This window comes from Lichenostomus cassidix, chromosome 6 (genome assembly GCF_008360975.1).
Source record: "Lichenostomus cassidix isolate B80296 chromosome 6, HeHo_3.0, whole genome shotgun sequence".
Taxonomy (NCBI): Eukaryota; Metazoa; Chordata; class Aves; order Passeriformes; family Meliphagidae; genus Lichenostomus; species Lichenostomus cassidix.
In genome coordinates, this window is record NC_139487.1 from 16,092,607 (window position 1) to 16,110,903 (window position 18,297).

Below are 18,297 nucleotides of genomic sequence, written 5' to 3' on the forward strand. Positions count from 1 at the left end.
GCATGGAAGGGGCAGGAATTCAATGGCACATGGGACTCTACTGCAGCATCCAGCTAAAGCAGATGATTCAAGATTTCCAACGGTTTTAGCTGTCTCCTACATTTGATTAATCTCTTAAACTTCTGAAACATGAAGAAGCTTTCACCTTCCAAAACTGTTTATTTTTAAGATGTGCTGAAGTGCAGCAGACATTGTTGATTACATATAACCTTACTAAGGAAGTGATGAAATCAGCCTTGCTGCTTTTATTCATTCCACCTTTAATGAGTTGAAACAATTCCTTCCAGTCTCACGCCATTTGGAAAGACAGAGCCATTTGTATCCAGGTAACCAGTGCTGGCACCACAGAGCTGGCAGCAGATGTGTGCTCAGGGACACATCTCCCTCGGGCTTATGAAAGGGCCAGGAGGGAAGGGGCAAACCCTCCTGAAGCAGTAACACACCTAAACCTATAGAAGCCAATACACTTGTCTGCCACATTCCCTGGAGAAGCCTGGTGCAGGTGTCCAGGCACTGGACTGCTTTGTGGATACACAGAGCTGTGCAACAAAAAAAAACCCCAAAACAAAAAAAAGCAGGAGAACAGCAGCAAGGAGAAGACATACATATGCATGTAACCAAGAGTTAAGTGTTTTTCATTCCTTCATGCATATTTCCTGCCTTGTTTCTCTGCATGTCAAAGTACTAGAGCATTGCCTCCCTGCCTTCTGATAGCAGAAAGTCTGCCCCTCAGTAATAACCACAAAACCTGTTATCTAAAGGGACTACCAGCTGATCCTGCTTCCCTGCCTCTCAATCAACTTAGTGGTCATTCTTCCCTCCCACTTGGTGCTTGTCCCATTAGATCTTCACTAAGGGTACTAATTCACTCTGTTGCTGAAGAATCACCACAGATCCTTCCATGCTCTCTGCATCCACTGACAGTTTACATAAAGCAGAAATCTCTCATTCTCTTTACCCAGGAATGTATTTTTTAAAAAGTGGTATCTAAAAAAGCCACTGATACATTTTTTAACAACAACAATTTAAAAAAAGGGGGAAAAATCACACAACACTCCCTTCACATAGTCAACTGTGAGTGTTTTTTTGTTTTCAGAGCCTCTTTTCAGAGTCAGTTATTTCTTAAGAAGGTGCTTTATATGCTCTCAAGGCAGCATTCATACTATCCCACATATCCTTGCTGTTGCTATGGAAATCATTCTTTTGTAAGCTGATGTGCAAATGCAGGTCTCATTGCTGAGCAGAGAGGCTAAAGGTGTGCATGAGTCAAACTATTTGCCGTGCATTATTCCTCTGCAGCCTCGCTGCTGCCAGGGGACAGCAAAGGAGCAATTAGTGTCTGCATGGAGAGTGCCTGTAACAAGGAACTGCAGAGAGCTGGCACTGCTGGATAATCACAGGAAGGCTCTGGCTGTTACCTGCAGCCAAACACAATTTACTCATCCAGCTCATCTGCTCTGGGTGCCACAGAAGTAGCAGGACAGAGGTACAGGAGGTACAAAACCATTCCTGATGTTTTTAAACATTTCAGGGGGAAAGTTTGTCACGACACGCTATCATGGCTACAAGGCAGACAGTTCCCTGCCCCGACTGTAGGCCTGCAGTCCCTCAGAGGAGTCAGTGGTAAAATCAGGCTTTTGACAAAGACCTGCTGGTCTTTGACAGAGAGGCAGAGACTGAAGCAGCAAGACCAAAAGGGAAAAACATGTATAAAAATCAAGCTTCTTCACATATGCTGTGTTTGGCAACTCGATTAAACATGGTTTTCATGCTCCTGACTACCTATGAATAAGCATAAAGGCGGATATTGGAGTACTCCCAGTCAAAACACAGCTTGATGCCAGCAGGCACTTCTCAGAAACAGCTTCTGCCCTTTCCCAAAGTAACAAACGGAGGGACCTGCTGCCTCCAGGACTCTGCCCTTGGCCATGGATGGAGATGCAGCCCTTGGAGCAGAGGCCACCTGGGGCCAGCTGCAGAGCTCCTCTGTGCCCCACTCCAGCCAAACACAAGCTCTTCTCCACACATAGGAGGCTGTGAACATTTCAACACAAGCATCCCACGCCCCTTTCTTTCACCCTTGCCTGGAACACTTAGCAGCAATTTTCACAGATATACTGCAACAAGTAGGAAGTCTCAGGGCAGCCCCCATGCCTCAGTGGTTTCTCATCCCTTCCACAGCCTGAGATGGAGGGTGGGTAACTGGGATCAAAGAGGGAACAAGGAGTGTAATGAACTCAGATGTACAGCAGGTTTTTTAAGGAGGGAGATGGTAGGGTTTTTTTGGCAAATGTTTGGCCATCTGAATATTCAAGATCTTTTTCTTTCAAATGAGAAACTAGAAGGCTGTAGCAGACAAAGGCAGATCCATCAAATAAAGCAAACATGGGATTTTTTCCTTTATCCCCCTCTGACAAAAAATGCTTCTGCAGAAAATCAACAAGTGGTCCATCACACAAACTGAAGGCTTCTATTTACATCTTACCTCCTTTCTCACTGCTCTGCAGGAAACAGGTGCTAGACCCATGCTCTCCTCTGAAATATCTCCTATCCTAGACATTAGGGAACTCTTAGAAGCCAAGAAAACAGCTTCAGTTACAAAGTCACAGAAGTCTGTGAAGTTTTTACACCACTTTTTTTTTTTTTTTTTTTTTCCAGTTATCCTGGTGAAAGCCAGCTAGTTAAAGAGCAATTCCAACCACATGTCTAAATTCAACACATCTCAGATCACAAAGGCAGTAATCTCAAAGCACAGCTCCTGTGAGGCACATTATAAATGACAATTAAACACAGTAAACAGGCTGCAGCATATTATTGTAAACAAAGCAAGCAGATCTCCCTCAAAAGCAGCCCAAAATAAAGGTAGCACTTACCTCAGTTCAGGGCTAAAAAGGAGTCTGCTATCACCTAAAGGTGCTCCACTCCTGCTCACTTTCCCACATGGAGATGATCTGGTCTCCTCTCCTCTCACGAGCTACCTGCCAGAAGGTCAGCTGCTCCCTGGTCCTTAGCAGAGACACCTGGTTCAGCACAGCTTGCTAGCAGAGCACAGGGGTGGCTGGGATTTAAAACAAAAAACACAGTTAATGATTCTTGATAAAGATTCTTGCAATTTTAACTATCTGTGAACTGTAATGGGCATGTTTCTGGTTAAAAACAGCTTACTTGATCAATACCTTCTAATATTCTAACAAACTCTTACACCATTTATTGAAAATACAATGATAAGCAAATAGAAGTGTTTCCAAATGCTTTAAGAAGATATCGTAGGAATGTGAATAAATGATGTTAAATCATACTATCATAGAGAAGCATCTTGTGATTTATAAGCTCCTATCTTATGTAAATTAATGCCCCACAATTCTGCAGCCTGTGGATAGCTGTCTTTTGTGTTATGATATGAACACATATACTATGCCTCAAAAGCTTCCAATTATGTGGGTGGCATTTGGAGAATACAAATGACATAAAAAACTAGAGAGGCATATTTCAGGAACAGCTTAATATGATAGAATATAGCATCAAGATTAGAGATTATGAATTAGAGATTCAATTCCACTGTCTTGTTAGAAAGGATATAAAAGAAACACTGAAGGGATAGTAGAGATATAGTGAAGAGCAAAGTAAACATTTGCATTTAATACAATTCATCACCATTCCTCCTATTTTTAGTATAATGGCATTCATGGTGAATCATATTGTGACTGTAAATTTAAGAAAGGTGATCTTGAATGGATTTGGCATGATCTGTTTATGAAATTCATAAGTGCAGACACAATGGCACCATCAGAGGGACTGGGAAGAATTCTTCTCATGTATGTGAAAGCCAAAACCTATATATTTAAATTCTCAACAAGTTCCTGAATTTGCTAATCATTAGGGTTATTTCTCCCTTCTTAGCTGCATGACTTCATATAAACTGTTTATTTCTTGGCAGTTCAGAGAGTGAATTTGAGCTAAAATGCTCCTTAAAATATTTGATATTTTTCTGTAACAGGTGTAAGTGAATTTAGAAATCCAAGTCAATTAAGTGATTGATTGAATTCAGTAGTTTTCTAAGATAATTTTCTTCAACAAAACCCAAGTCAAACTCAGAGACAAGACTCTTTCAAATGTTAACAAACAATGTTTTCAGGGATTGCTTCATTATAAAATGAAAGATTAAGTTAGTACACGTCAAGAGGGAGGATGCACATCAGAGAAACGGGAAGAGGTGTTACTGACTTGAAGTTCTGCTTTTAGTTTTCCTTTGGGACAGACACTATTTTTCTGCTTTGCATGAGAAAAAGTTTTTTTACCTATGGGAAAACTACTCAGAAAAGGACATTTACCTCTCATCTCTCTGTAACAATTCTACCTGAATTAATTTATGTGTGTGATGACAAAAGGGGACACAAAATTCACATCAGTGCCAAATCCTAGAATTAAACTGCAGCAGGGAAGGAGGGTTTGTCAGCATTTGAGAAGCAGGATCATGTACATCACACTCTGTATGAGGCAAACCTGAAGATATCCACAGCTCCCAGCTCTGATGAACTCCCACAGGAGTGTAGTGACTCAGCACCAGGCAAGTTATCCCAGTGCATTTCAGGATGAGGCCATTTCCTTATGTGATAGCAGACATTGCAGTGCTTCTTTAAACTGATTCTATACACATAAATATGCTGTAATAAATCTCATGCTCAACACATCAGTCCAAAATTGGCGCTCTCTTGGCTGACTGTTATGCAACTTGGCTTCACTTGACCTGCAACACACCCTGAGGGTCAGATATAGGGAGGATATTTTCATCTGACTAGACTGTTAGTGAAACCAAATACTATCCATCTTTCCCTGCCACTCCCCTTTGTTGCTGGATTTATTTTGTGAGAGCAGTTGTCCTGTAAACAAGAAAGAACTCATGTGGTTGTTTTTGTCATTTCAAAAATAATCCCAGAACCTGTTAAAGGATGATAGCATCTAATGCAATGTGTCCTGTCCTTCCATAGGAAAGGCACTGGGCTCTAATGCTTTTTTTTTTTTCTTACAGAGCAAATAAAGCAAGTGATGTTTGCTTCCCTTCTGTCTGAGCCTTTAGCCCTGAGTTCAAATCTCTGTCCATCAAATCTAGATTTAGAGCTGGAAAAAGCCAGACAATCATATATGATTATCAGATGCACCAATTCAGCTGATTGGGGATGGCAATATGCAGCCTACCACTTCAAGAGGAAACCTCTGGTTGTTTGGCTGTTGAACACAGACAAGCTGTTGTGCACACAACAGAATTGTTCCAGGTGTTTTCCCTAAGTCCAGCATATCCAGGATGTGTCTGAACAGGGCATATGATCAGATCAACTGTGTCAGGAGCGAAGTGCCCTGGAGCCCACATAGAGCTGGTGCAGTGTGTGTCCCCAGCAGCTCTGATGTGTGGGTGCATTGCACTTTGGATCACTGACCTCCACTGCACCCCTGCACATTACTGTAGCTTCTCTGTGTGCTGTTTGTGGCATCTCATTGTATCTTAACAAAAAGCAGATTTCCATAAGATTGCAAAATTCTGGGGGTTGGAAAATTGATTAATTCATGGAAACATTATTTCAGGTTAGTTCTACAGTGTAAATCAGTAGAAAGGTGTGTTCTCCCCTGAAGACTGACTCAGGATTACTCAAAGCTCAGTTGGTTGGAGCATGGTGTTAATAATGCCAAAGTCATGGTTCAAACCTTGTATGGGGCATTCACTTAAAAGCTGGACTTGATGGTCCTTGTGGGTTCCTTCCAATTCAGGATATTCTGTGATTCTGTGACTCTGAAGAAAGGCATTTCAGAGCAACCCAGCAGAAATTTCATGTTGGTTGGCAGCAGTTCATCTCCCTCCATTCATCAACAGAATAAATCCTGCTCGTGTTTTCTCCTGATGATACCAAACTTCAGCACAAAAGGCACCTTGCCTTTGGAAGCACAAACTTGGAAGCCCTCTGGAATAGGATGCGCATGTCCCTTGTCCTGCTGTAACCTGGAATCAAACCTGATTGAAATGCAATTCATAGAGAGGGCTACTACAGTTACACTTTCTCTCTTGCAGTGAGACACAGTGGCAGCTACTCAGTTCTGGTATATCTATAATGTTAGAAAACAGTAACTTGATACAAAGAAAGCAGCAGCAGGGGTCAGAATTTACTGCTCAGCAACAGCAGTTCCTGGGCAAGGAGCAGAGCTCCAGATGATGTTAAGATGACACAGCCCAGTCACAGTGGAGAATACACAATTGTCCCCATATGACATGAAAGGTGACACTGGCCACAGCACACAATTTTAGCCATTAGACATTTGTTATGAATATCTAGCAGCTGCAAATGGGAATAATTTCTAGTGTGAAGGTCTTGCGTTCCCTGGGCAGACACACTAGAAGGGGGAGGCAGCAGCTGCTGAGGTTATTAGATCTCAGCCAAAACTCTGCAAACTTCTGATCCTACATGTTTTCCCTGGACTTAGTGGCTCCATGAACCTGCAGCTTCAGACGCTGTGGAGATGGTGCTGCACTTGCTCTGATAAGAAGTGTGTTTGCAGCCCCATGTTCCTAAGAGTAGCTGTTTGTCGATTTCTGGCTGATGCTTCTGACAGTTACTTGGCTCCTCTCTCTCATTCACGACTATTATGACTAATAAATACATCCTGCCATTTCTTAAAAGATACTATTAGGAGTTATTCCCTTTCATCCCATGTGCTAAAGCCATCTTAATGAGGGAGGAAGTATGCTAAGATCGAAGAGAACTCTGCACTGTTTCAGCCTGGCAGAAATATCACAGACAACTATCCTTTCAAGATTGGAAGAGACAATTGTGGAAACTAATCTATGTTTAGAGCAAGCAGCACTAGGTGAATCTTTCAAAAAGTTTCAACTTTCCCCTGTGAGCAGGACTGGTGTTACTGGTATTACTTGATCCTGTCAACTGGGAAAACTTGTGGCTGAGTTTTTGTGTTTAGTTAGGAAAATACTGTCCTGAAAAGAGAAGCGAAAAGCCTGGACACAGAGACAAGTTGTGCACTTCAACATGGTGGTTTGTGGTAATTTTATTGCATCTAGGGATGATTTCCATATGGATGCTCTGCTTCATGTGACAATTCTTCATGATACAACTCACTGGCTGACAGCACAGAGCCAACAGGACAAAAGTGAGATAAATTTGCTGTGTGCTGATCAAAGACAGGGTGAAATGGTTGGTTTTCATCTTAAGGGAACTGAGGCAAGCAGAGTCAAGTCCAGTTCAACTATGGCATAACCTTCTGCAAAGATGCGGAAGGTAGCACCTATTTCATTGGTTACTGGGTTTTCAAAAGGCAGATTAACTTATGATTTTGGGGTTTCTGTTTTTAGCTGATGGTGCTCTTACTTCACAATGGAATAGCTCAAGGGCTTCTTCTGCAAGCTTCATCTCGGTTTTGGACATATAAGCTTCAGCCATCTAGGTTTTAGCCACTTGAAAGTAAGAGCTGATTATTGGATAAGCTTCAAACTCTTCTATGACTTCTCAGGAGAATATGGATTTTAGGCAATAGACTTCAACTCATACAAGTTATGAACTGGAAACTATACTACCTGGAAGGTGAAATAAATTATTCTAAAATGTACAGGGAAAATTTACCATTTCATACAAAATTTTTGAATTATTTGCTTGAATAAAATGTTGGAACTATGAAAATTTAAAATATTAATCTGTTCAGGTTTTGTATTTTTAGGCTTATACTTTAAAAAAAATCTATAGGCACCACATGGACTGACTCCACACATCTGCAACTTCATAATGAACATGGAAATATACTCAGACCAAGAGCCTGCAACTTTCCTGATTCTGAGTTGGTGTCCAATCCCCTCATGGTTTCTGATAGCTAAGTAATTGCTACAGCCCACAGTACTTGGTTTTATTTTCAGTAAGAGATGGGTACTGTAGTCTCAGAGTGTATTATACACCATTTTCAGAAGTGCACACTTCACTGGAGGAGTTCTGGGCCAAGTCAGTGGTTTTGGGACAATCCATCCACACAAAATGCCTTGTGTGTATAGGGAAGAACAGCACTTCACTGCAAGTACAAAACAACTATGGAATTGCTTCAAACTGCCAAGGCCAGTTATCTTGGCACTTACAGGTGACAGAGGCAACATTTTAAAGGTTCAGAACTTTCCATTTTAGTCTTTTTTTACATAAAAATACCATAGGGATGCAAATGAAACTCTATCATTTGGTGACAGCTGCTACATGTCCCTGCCATTATTCTCAGACAGTAACAAGCAAGAAAATGTTTGGGGCTTTTTTCCCCCCTTCTAAAGGCTCCATTAATATAGATAACTGAGATCTTCCTGAGTGGCAAATAACCATATTAATTAATGATCATGTGAAACAAAATACAAAGAAAACATACACTTCAAAGGACTATTCATTTGTATGTGAGTACCTGTAACTCCAGTGGAGACAATTGGAAGATGCACATATAAACAAAAGGGAGAATATGTTCACCATGATGGACAGAAAAAGGCCAGACTGGAAGAAAGTGGAATGCATAGAGGGATTTTAAGAAGGATTACAGATGCTGGTGGCAACTGCACTCAATAAATTACAGTTTGATCAAAGAAAAATAGAATGCTTTGATAAGAGATTAAAAAGTGGCCTTCTCAAATGTACAGTTGTAATTAAAAGTAAATAAAATTACATTTTAACTCCATATGCACAGTTCTCAAATGTACAGTTGTAATTAAAAGCAAATAAAATTACATTTTAACTCCATACTCAAGGTATTACTTTGCTTTTCTAGTTTTATTTATAAATTACTTATGGCACCTGGGGAAAAAGACAGCTTTTTCAATGTCTTCATTCTGTTACAACCAGCTACCAAATAAACATGTAATCATTATTTTCATGCATGTATCAAAATTTCTGATGGGGCACAGGGGCTTTGGGGGCAGGTGGTATGAATTTTAGAAAGACTAGGTGACATACTGCAGCAAAAAGATAAAGAGATAACCCAGACAGCAAGGCTGCCACTTTTCTTGAGTTGATAGCTAAGTATTTACCAACTTGTAATAAAGAGAAAAGCAGAACTTGATTTGCTATCATCTATTTTCTGGAACAATTTCTTGTCCAAGAACATAATGAACATATGCACTATTGCTCATGTAGCTTTGTAAAAAAGAGTAGTTCTTTGAAAAGTCAATGGAAAATTAAGCAGTAAAGTCATAACTTATTACAAATGTGAATATGCTTTCATCATGTTATATTGCATAAAAGTTGCCCTCTTTTTTCTCTTTTTTGTTAACTTACAACTAGCTTGGGAAGATGCATTGTGACTGTTTCCCTTCAACAGCAGAGAAGCAGGCACCCCAACATGCATTCTTCAGTGACTGGGACCACAAAATTATTTGCAGGTGCTTGGTGCTAAATCCAAGGCAATTCAAATCTGAGGATTTTAATACTGCAGTTGTCTAGAAATTCTGTCCTTGGGAAAATCACCTTCATGTGACTATTCCTCATTTCTAAAAAAAATTGTTCAGAGATTAAAAGTCAAGTCTGGGCACTATGGCCTTATGTTTTCCATCTGGAAACTGCTTCATCTACACATTTTTCATCTGAAGGTTAAAATCCACCTTTTTCCCCCACTAGTTCCTGGTTGTACAAATCATAAGTAGAAAGACTTCTGCAGTAGCAAAATGATTTTTGTAGTAGACTTGACTTTCTCAATCAACAGGCACTGAGGGGATTTAATGTTTTACTTGGGTTTAATTCATTTTGTTCAGCTGGCTGGAGGTCTGCCTCACAGCACTGTGTTACTGTCAACGATGTTGTAACGACTTGAGAGCTCATTCTACCAAACACTTACTGCTGATGAGAAGATGCTTTTGTCTTCTCATCAATAATTTATAGGTGATATAGAATGTGGTGCTCTTCCTGCCTTAAAAATCCTTAGTGAAAACAGCATAATTCCCAATCCCATCAGCAATAAACTGTACAAGTTCCCATGAAATCTCACTCATGAAGCTGAGGGAAGCATGGATGCATACTGTTTGGATTCATTTCTTCAAGTTTTCCAGAAGTTGTATTACAGAGTCTGTGTATGAAGTCCCTGTGTTTGTGCTTCTGGGATAGAGGCTACACATGGCAATAGCCCTCAAAAATTAAATGACCACTGTAGGACACAGAATACACCAAGAGTGCTCTTAGGGCTGGGTAGATGCTCAAAACACATGACAGTGCTTTATTTTGGCTCTTTTTGGAATACAGTTTTTCTCTTGCTCCTGATTTATTGATTGACCAGCTTTTGATCAAAGCAGCAACTCTTACATCTTCCATCTGTGCAGGTCTTTAAGTCACTTGCTAAGGTTTACTGACGGGAAGTGACAAATGTCATATACGTTTCAAGTGAATTTTTTTCCTGCAAAAGACAGGGAATACATTTCTACTGATTTCTATGATCAAACACTAAAAGAGGAAAACCCAAAAGGAGATTGCAAGGATAACCACAAATTCACCTGTACCTGGCTCAAAACTCAGCAGTCTGGCATTCTGAGCCAGCACACGCAAACCTATGAGCTCAGACTGTGACCATGTGTTTGACCTCTGACAAATAAGGCTTAAGAATATTGAAAAAGCAAAGGAAAAAAATTTCTATACGTATTTGGAGCCCAGTGTAATTTAGACATACAATGTTTCAATATTTCTTTTCCACTTTCTGCCAAAACTAAGAACTGCAGAGAGACTGTTCGAAGAAAACAAAATAACTAGCCAAACTGTGCTGTGTTTCACAAGCTGCAGTTTCTTGGCAAAGACCTTGGTGATTTCTCATTTTATCCAAACTAGTTCTCTGACTCATGCTGCTTAGTGGGAAAGAAATGTCTTTTCCCTTCCTCATCATGTACCACCATATAAAAACATAAGGTTACTCAACAGAATTTACTGGCCATTCACTTGAAATAAAGACACCCCGGTGGTCTGAATCCAAGTGTCAGAGAAGGCAGTGGCTTTCATTGCCATTCAGACAGGAACTCTGGGAAAGTATTCACTCCTGTGGTCACCCAGCCACAACCCTTGGCCACCTGAAAAACTGGGCATTGACAAATGACAATGCCCTCCACTATCCCCCTTCCTTTTTTTTTTTTTCTGGTATCCATGAGATGAAGGAAAGTATGTATTTCTTTTTACATTTCTTTACTGTGAAATTTAGAGATTTAGAATTTCATTTGGATTAATGCTGTCCTGCATCCTCTCTCTTGATAGCCTAGGGGGAGGAAAAAGAAGGATCTTCCTGCTGTACGATGTTAGAGTGAGTGCAGCCTAAGCCTACACTGTCTTTGTCACACAAATGGTCTAAAAAGACTTCAAAAAAGAAGCAGAGCTCGTAGAAAATTTCTCACAGGGTATGTTAGATACAGGCAGAGCTTCAGGAAGAAGTGGCTGGTCCTGGTCACAGCCTAGTCACCTCTCTAGCTCCTTTGGAAAGCAACTAATTTTTGGGGGGAAAAGACCCACCCCATGGTCTCCTTATCCAGATGGCTGTGACGTGAAGATGCCTTTGCTGAGACAAAATAACTATGGGGGAAATTTTTAGTATTTTCCCTTGTGAAAGAGCGACTTACTAAAAATAGTGTCTGCAGATGAATACATTGCAGTTTGCAGACCCAGAGAAACCAACTTAGATCATCCACTCCTCTTTCCTTCTTTTGCATACACTCCCTATACTTCCTGAACCTGAAATGAAACAAAATACAGAAATCCCATGCCAGCTTCACAACAGATTCCTGTAAAACTCCTGTGTTACAGAAGGGCACAAGATTTTACTTCAAATTTATCATATGACATAAATTTGTCTCTGATTATGAAACTTTAGAGGAAAAGGTGCATTTGGGGTTTTTTGCTTGCCTTTTTTTTTTTTTTCCTCTTCTCTAAAATTAAACTCAAACTTCTTTTTTAATATATGCTATATACCTATGAAAACTGACAAAAAAATTTATTTTCTCATCCTATTTGCAGTCACAGGAATACTTATCCTCTAGCCCCAAGAGGATGACCAACGTATGATGTAATGTAATTCCAAATTTGCATCAATGCTTTTCCACCCACACTGGTATTATCGCAACCAAAGGAGATATTTGTTAAAAATAGCTTGGATAAAAACCCAGTGATATCTCACTGCCAATGAAACTTCTCATCATGAAAGGGGAGAAATAGCTTTTCAGCAAATTTAATGTGAAGCAGATTTATGCATTTACATTTTAATTGCAATATGTTAAAAGCAAAAACAGAACCCAAAACAATAAAACCTTTCTCCCCCCACGAAAAACATAAAAGGCTTATTTTTTCCAGGTAATAGTGATTTTTAAAATCTCCTCAAGCTGTTTCTGTCATTACAGTGGATATGATTCCAATAAATGAGAAAGAGAGAGGCTGCCTGAGTATACGTCTTATAACAGAATTGTCACACTCGACTGTTTTGTTAAGAGATTACAAAATCAATGCTTTATGAAAAATTCTCATATTTTAAAGCAAAACCCATCCAATTCTTTATCACCTTGATTCCATGAGCTCCCTTTTATTCACAAGCAGGAATCACCCTAATGTAGAGCATCCACTTGGGCTGCATCCAAACACCTCACAGGTCAGCTTCAGTGCCAGTAAAGCAGAGAAGCTCCTTTTTGTTTTTTCTTAGCTCCCAAGATGTTTTGACTGGCTGAAAATGATGGAAGAGTTAACAACAATCTGGCTGACCTGACTCAGCTCTGGGAAAACAGGGGGAAGAGCTAACCAAAGCTTTATCAAGGAAAAATCAGACACGTTACATGAAACGGATGCCAATCTGTGTGGCTGAATACAAAGCAAATCTTTTTGAAAAAGTGCCTTTTTGCAGGATGAAAGGTCTGGTTGAGAGTAGCATTCATGTTAATGCACTTTATTTGGGTCTTGCCAGAGGCATTTCATTTCATGGCATATGTTGGTATGATTAAAAAGCATGCATTGTATGGAATTAAAAGGATGCACTTTGGAAGATCTAAAAGTTGGCTCACTGACAGATTGCAAAGTGGTGAGAGTACCGAGTGGAACTATTTCCAGCAGATTCCCACAAGGATCAGTTCCTGGTACAACATCGTTTAGTATTTTCATCACGTGTCCAAACAATGATGTAAAATCAGTCCCAAGATGGTTGGGGGCTGGAGCACTCTGGGCTTGTTCAGGCTGGAGAAGACAAGGTTTCAGGGACAGTAAAAGCAGCCTACAAGGAGGTTACAGAAAAAGCAGCACCAGGCTCTTTACAGAGGTTTGTGAAGAGAAGAGACATCATGATCATAAACTGAAAGTGGGGAAGTTTCAACTATATATATAAGGAAAAAGAAATCTCTGTGAGGTTACTCCGACATGGGATCAGGATGGCCAGGAAGGTTATGGAATCTCTTTAAGATCTGATTGGATGCAGCCTGAAACAACCTTACCTGAATTTAATTTTGACCTTGTTTTGAGCAGAAACTTGGACTAGATGACTTCCCAAAGTGTCCCCCTGGGAGGAATGTAATTTGGTTGATTCTGCCTGGAGAGCAATTTGGAAATCGTGTTGGATAACTACTTCAACATGTGCTCCAATATAAGGCTACAGGAAAAAGCAATGGCTGGATGTTATTTGGTCACTGCTGTCAAGAGCCCCCCACAAAACCTGACACCTTTGCAGAGTGGAATTCCTAAAATAGAAGCAGCCAGTTGCAAGTGATGGTCACTTCCTCAGGTACAGCCTGTGAAGTCTTCCACTGCTGCTTAACGGAGCTCTCCTGTGTCTCCTGAGGTGCTGCTTTTGCTATGTAAGTGAAGAGAAGGACAGCTAGGACCTGGATTTTGTCCCTTGCATGCAGTATTTGAGAGGGATGTTTCTATTGAACAAAACTATAGCAGCCCCTTACACCTACAGAGGAAAAAAAAGCATTTCCCTACTGGGATGAGATGGAGTACATATGAGCTTTTAGGCAAAGTTATACCAAAATTTAATGATTGGAGGCTCTAAGTTTGTCAATGTGAAATTCTAAATAAAAAATAAAGTTTGAAAATGCCACACCTTCTCCAGAGTGAAGATGAAGTCTCCCTTGTTGCCATTCCAAAGAACTGGGCATACTTTACTGCAGAACAAGTGGTCAGTGCTGGATCATGACTCAGGTAGCCAGGATTTGCCGGCATGCACTCACTGTTCTCTACCTTAAGCATTTTTCCTTTCCTGCCTGACTTGGAGTTGTTCTGGAGTATTTCTAAATGGCAGAAACCTTTAAGACAACTCCACACTTTCACAGAAAATCCTTTTTGCAGTAAGGGAATAATGTACATGATCTACCACACAAAAATGTAGTCAGAGGTTACATGAACAGCATCAGCCAAGTGTGCTGGAGCAGCAGGACCCTCACCTATATTGCTAACTAGAAAGGCAAGCAGCCAGTAGACAAACCCATCTGACCACAGACAGCAACCCTTCTAAAGTGTTTTGCTGCACTTGCTTGTTTGCTGAGATCCATTAAGATGAATTATCTAGATTCATGTGTTGTAGAAATGCCATTATGATAAAGCTCATGGCCTCAGATATATTGAAATAGCTTGTTTTGAAATAGAAATCACAGTTGTATTTTTTTCTTCTGTTATGTGAAATCCCCAACCCTAATGTGATTTGAAGAGGCTTTTTTTAAGCTTACCCTGAGTGATGCAACCATTGACTCATTGCTGGTTTGAGTTTTGACACCAGAGAACTGCGTTGGCCAGACCAGCAGCCTGTGAGACTATGGAGTCTTTGTTTCTTCAACAGGAATCAGAAGAAATAGAACTGTAACCTCATCTTTTAATTCAATAATTTCTTACACTCTAATTTTGTGCTTGACTAGCTTAATATTCCTAGGTGAAAAAGTTTTGGGGGATTTTTTTCCTCTAAGGAGAAAATGTACTTCCCTTTAGCAGTTTCAGACACAAAATTAAACATTGATAAGTAGTCTCTAAACAGATGATGTAGCAATTCCCTGATCACTTTATAAAAAGCAGACAGATATATATGACTATGTTGAAAAAGTTAGAACATGAGTGGTATAATTTTCATATCATAGTTAATTCATTCCCAAATGAGCTAAATTTTTGACAAAAGTACCCAGGGGTATATGTTAGACAAATAAAAGTGTTTTCTGCCTTTCATGGAAAACCAACAGCTAAAAAGAAAGAACAGGAAATAAATGCATTTCTTGCAATATGCAATTATATGCTGCTCTGTTGCATGTGGATATATGTAAGGTGTGCTGGGTGCTCATATATACTGCAAAATAAAACAAAATACACACCAATACTTCACTAATCCAGAAGGAGTAACCTTCTGAGCTACTACTTGTTCTGTGCACCTTGGTTGTGAGTTTATCTTAAGCTGCACACATGTGGAACAGTTTGCTGGCTCAATAACCTCTTAGGTGCATAACCACTCCCCAGCAACTGATTTTTTCATACCTTTGCTTACGTAGCAGCAGGAAAAGGACAACAGCCAGGCAGGCACAGTGGCATCCAAGGACAGCATCTATGGATGCATGGACAGAGCCAAGGGCAGTGCTGGAAAATGTAAGACAGACAAGCAGAGCAGTGACGCCATTGAAAACATGATGGTCGCGCACTTGACAGGAGGTGGCAATATCATTTGTATCACACAATACTTTCACTCTACCGTTAATCACTTACAAAATTAATTACAAACATTCTTTACTCTAGTCAGACAGTTCCTTTTTGGTAGCAGGGAACAGGGTGTGCCACAATTTTCTCCCCACCATGCTGAGCCTGCTGTCCTTTTGTGCTTTCTCTGTGGAGGATTTTTATGACAATATCCAGTTGCCTTACACCTTGCAGATGATTGCTCTGCCCTTATCCGTCAGTGGAGTGGCAAGAGTTTTCCAGATTCCTGTTACACATCACCCACAGACCATCTGCTATTACCACCTTAACGAGAAATCACTTGATGAAAGGTGATTGAGTGGTTACAGTCCAGTACAAGGTTACAAGCTCATTATACTACTTCCCCCTCCAATATTAAGCAATAGTGATAAGCCAAGAGTCTTAGCTGATATGAAACAGTGCATTTCTGCTATTTCAATAGTGTTGTCTTTGTTTACATGACATTTAGCTTGAAAGCATTTACTCTTAGGTTAATTTAGATCCCAGCCTTTGGTTAAAGCGGGTTTTTGGGTGCTCCTGTTTTAAAACAGAAACTTGGGACAATCAAGGAATATTCTATTCTTTATTATTGTTTCAGTCATCAGGGATGGGATGCTTTAAAGATAAATAAGCTGTGGTGTTTGGGTAGCACTCATGAGAACTTGGTTTCTGTCTCCTCTCAGAGCACTGAGATTTCCTGTAAAGCTACTCTGGCTCTGGATTTATGTACCATTTGCAGGGGAAGATCTATCCACTTAAAGCTTCCACTTTAGGTTTTGATGAGTCAGTTTTATATATCAGGCTGTTAAAAAAAAACCCAAAAGGGAAAGCCAAAAAAAGGGAAAAGTAAGCTTAAAGAAAGGAGTCCAGAGGAAGCTCACAGTTTCTTAAACAGTTTTTGTTCTAAAAGCAAAGCTCTACATTTCTCTTTCTGCATCAGGTCTCTGCTGTGATCTGTTTCCACTAAACTAGAAGCACTCTATGCAGCCACCCTGTTAGGGTTGGTGTTTGAAGACAATCTCCCAAATAAGTCACAGAACTGAATGGATTGAGGTAAGCTGTTATCACACAAGAAAATGCTAAACAGAGCTGCCTCTTGTCAGAGACATTTAGCAGGAGTACAAAACTGCAGTGAAAAAAAGCCTGGCAGTGTGATTCAGAACATACCACTAGGGGGGAATGATAGCGTTGCTGTACTTCAGTTTGGAAAAAATGTTCTGAAAGGTTGTCTTGCTAGCACATACTCTATTTTAGTTCTGGGACTCATCCTCTAATGTCATATATATTCTGAGTGGTAAAGGAACCACCTGATACGCAGCTTCATTTCAGGGAAAGGGAGGGCATAGGTATGATGGGCAGTAGAAGGCGAGTTTGGATGTGCTCGGATTACTGGGGGATAGTTCAGAGCAGAGACACCTTGAAAGGTCAATGTCAGGAATGCAGCATGCTAATGATGCTAATGATATAAACAACACCCGAGATAGAGCTTGATTTGGTGGAGCATTTATGTACATGTCGTACTTGAAGCACCTGAGCTGCTGTATTCATTTCAGCCAGGTGATCCTCATACCTCACCGGACAGGAGCTCCAAGCATTGCACAACCACAGAACTGATGTTCCTTGGCATTTATCCACACTCTTTGAATGCACAGATTAGTGCATCTTCCTCTTATAAAACTGCCTTCTGCTGGTGATCATTCTCCTGATTCCGGACAACTCTGATTCATGGCATAAGAAAAGCTTTCCCAAAGGATTCAATAGCTCTTTTTCCCCAAAACACACACATCATCTGCATATATTTGTGTGTATCTCTTCTTGTCTTAAAAAATTAACAAATCACTTCTGGGCCCCTATTTTCTCATGTCTAGAAGGAAAATATTGCCTGAGAAAACAGTATTTAGATTTCTTTTTTTTTTCTTTTGCATAATAGGACATAATTTATTATTTGGCTTATCATTGACAAAGGTCCAGAAAAATGCAGATCTTACTGTTTTGATATTTTACACCAATTGTAACTTGTCATGTCATAGGCCCTTTTAGCACCAGAGACATCATTCTGGTTTAGTAATCCCTTCAGAGAATTCCTTCCAACAAATATAGAAGACTGTCATCATGATGAGAAAAAGCCTTTCCCCTAAAAGTGTTTATCATCCAAGAATAAATAGCAATGAAAATAATGGCTTTTTAAGACTTTAGAGGTAATAATCCATTTATCAGGAAGATATTGCTATGAGCATTGCACATAAGCCACTTACCATTTCCAGGGTCTGACAGTCATCTGAATGTCAATTAAAAAAAAAGAAAAAAGAAGAAGATGAAGTTATAATGCTTTATCAACAGACAGCTGTCCTAGTGGGCACTGGGAGCACAGAATGACTCGCATTGCTGAGCAGTGCAGTCATTGCCAAAGGAATGATGAGCTCACATTTCATTGCAATTCCCATCCTGGTGTGGTCAGACTGCGGGGCTCTCACCCTTCCCAGCCCTACTGACGCCCCTTCCCTGCCTGGACACCAGATCTGGCTCGTTAACGTGTCTGGAATGAGCCTGAGCCACCTCTCAGCTGGCAAGCACAAGGGGCATACTTGGATTCCCAGGTTGGAAGATTATCTCATTCAAGCACAGTTCT

The 18,297-nt window shown here is 40.3% G+C and overlaps 1 long non-coding RNA gene across 1 annotated transcript; it reads right to left on the bottom strand.

Moving 5' to 3' along the window:
• Nucleotides 1-1,115: 1,115 nt before the first annotated feature.
• LOC146435335 (uncharacterized) lies at nt 1,116-18,208 on the bottom strand. The gene is made up of 3 exons (XR_014853206.1): nt 17,924-18,208; nt 15,474-15,572; nt 1,116-3,058 (listed from the first exon to the last, which is right to left on the bottom strand). It is a non-coding gene; the product is annotated as an uncharacterized LOC146435335 (long non-coding RNA).
• Between the last annotated feature and the right edge of the window lie 89 nt (nt 18,209-18,297).